The sequence below is a fragment of the Pteropus vampyrus genome, unplaced genomic scaffold (assembly GCF_000151845.1).
Source record: "Pteropus vampyrus isolate Shadow unplaced genomic scaffold, Pvam_2.0 Scaffold25168, whole genome shotgun sequence".
Lineage (NCBI taxonomy): Eukaryota > Metazoa > Chordata > Mammalia > Chiroptera > Pteropodidae > Pteropus > Pteropus vampyrus.
Genome location: NW_011913949.1, coordinates 64 through 2187, shown reverse-complemented (window position 1 = coordinate 2187; position 2124 = coordinate 64). Strand labels below are relative to the sequence as shown.

General features: G+C 51.2%; 1 non-coding gene across 1 annotated transcript; it reads left to right on the top strand.

The window, feature by feature from the left end:
• The first annotated feature begins 1634 nt into the window (after positions 1 to 1634).
• Positions 1635 to 1753, top strand: LOC111735382. Its single transcript, XR_002778763.1, has one exon. It is a non-coding gene; the product is annotated as a 5S ribosomal RNA (ribosomal RNA).
• Positions 1754 to 2124: the final 371 nt, after the last annotated feature.

The following is a 2124-nucleotide window of genomic DNA, read 5'->3' as shown; positions in this document are numbered from 1 at the left end:
CCCGCCAGCCCTGCGTGTGCTCCCGTGTGCGTCGAGGCCTCTGATTCCGCCCCCTCGTGGCCAGCACAGCCACCAGCACAGCCACCAGCACAGCCGACAGACCGTGAGGAAGGTCCTCTGTCCTCTGGAGTTGCTGCCCGTGCCTCCCCCTGTCCGGCCCAGCCCCCCACAGCCACCGAACCTCCCATCGCCCTGGCTTCGCCACTCGGAGGACATCATGTTCCTGGAGCCGTGTAGTGTGTCGCCTTTTGAGACTGGCTTTTTAAAGCTCAGCGTAATGCCCTGGAGACTTGTCCAGTTTATCGCATGTGTGGATGTCGTGACCTTTTTACTCTTCCGTGAGGTCAGCCACCCCCGTCAGGACATCCCTATTGTTCCCGGTTTGGGCCATTATGAAGCTGCTGCGAACGTTCGCGTAAAGGTTCGTGTATGAGCCTGGATTTCAGTTCTTGGGGACACATGCCCAGGAGGACAGTCGCTGGGCGTCTGGTGATTGCATGTTTACTTTATCAGAAACTGCCAGACTGTTTCCCAGAGCGGCCGAGCCGTTGCAGTTCCCGCGGCCAGAAGCGATGATCTAGTTCCTCTGCGTCTCACCAGCACTTGTCACCTGCGTTTAGCCGCTCCGATCAGTGCACAGCGGCGTCTCACTGTGGTTTCGACTTGCGCTTCCTCCAGGGCCAGCCCCGTCAACCCTCTTTTCAAGTCCTTTTCACGGTTCGGTTTCCTTGGTGTTTCCTCTGGAGTCGAACGTTCGCGTCTTTTGCCGTTTTCTGACTGGGCCTTTCGGTTTCCCTCTTGAGCGTTGAGGGTCCCTTCTCTGCTGCGTGGTTTGCAGATCGGTTCTCCCACCTTGTAGCTTGTCGTCTGTGCTCCCAGCAGAGTCTCTTAACTCTGACGAGGTCCAATAGATGAGTTTTTCCTCTAATGGGTAGTGTTTCGGAGTCCAAGCCGAAAACTCTTGGCGTAGCCCTAAATACTGAAAATTTTATTTTTTAAGAAATTTTCTCTTTTGAGTTCAGGTTTTGTGTACGTGTTGGGCTTAGGCTGAGGTTTCGGTTTTGGCCTGTGTATATCAGGCATCGCTTGTTGGAGAGGCTGCTTCTTCCCCTGAGCTGCTTTTGCGCCTCTGCCCGAAGCCAGCTGGGCACAGGGTGTGCGCCTGTCTCTGGGTTCTCTGTCCCGTCGCACTGGTCTGTCGCCTGACCCCTCCAGTGCCACGCTCCGGACCACTGTGCATCATAACTCTCTCTCATGCAGGGCGAGTCTTCCTCCTTTATTCTTTTTCAAAATTCTTTTAGACGTTCTAGAGATTTCTTTCATCAGTGCTTTGTGATTTAGGCACACAGATCCTGTGCGTGTTTTGCAACATTTGTACTCGGTAGCCCGCTTTCTTTAGCAATCGTGAATGGTTTTCTGTTTTAATATCTGTCTCTACATCTTCATTGCTAACATCTGGAGATATGATTATTTGTTGTGTATTGATCTTATATTCTGTGACCTTGATTTTTCTTTCATAGATTCCTTGGGATTTTCTGTGATTTGACATATCTTTAAATGATCCCTCCACTACCTCTGGGGCCAGGGCATAAGCAGCAAGCACAGTCAGGAGGCTATTAAAATAACCCAAACAAGTCTACGGCCACGCCACCCTGAATGTGCCCGATCTCATCTGATCTCGGAAGCTACGCAGGGTCGGGCCTGGTTAGTACTTGGATGGGAGACCACCTGGGAAGACCAGGTGCTGTAGGTGTAAAAAAAAACCCAAACAAGAGAAACGGTTGTGTATTGAGCAGTGATTCAGCAGAGAGAAGTGGTTGCGTTCTGATATATTTTGAAGACAGAACCCGTGGGACTCTTTAAGGCAAGAGGAGCTCACGGCTCTCGTAGAATTTTTAGCTTCACTTTTGTCCCCCGTTATCCGTGGTGCACGAGTTCCAGAACCCCGTTGGCTGCCTGGAACCCGGGGCAGTGCCACACGCCACGTATCCTGTTTTCCTATACGCACAAACCAGTGACAACGTTTAATTCATAAATTAGGCACAGTAACAGTGACCGATAATGAAAAAGGACATTGTAACAGTGCACAGTAAGAAAAGTTACGAGAATGGCGTTGGGGCGTTA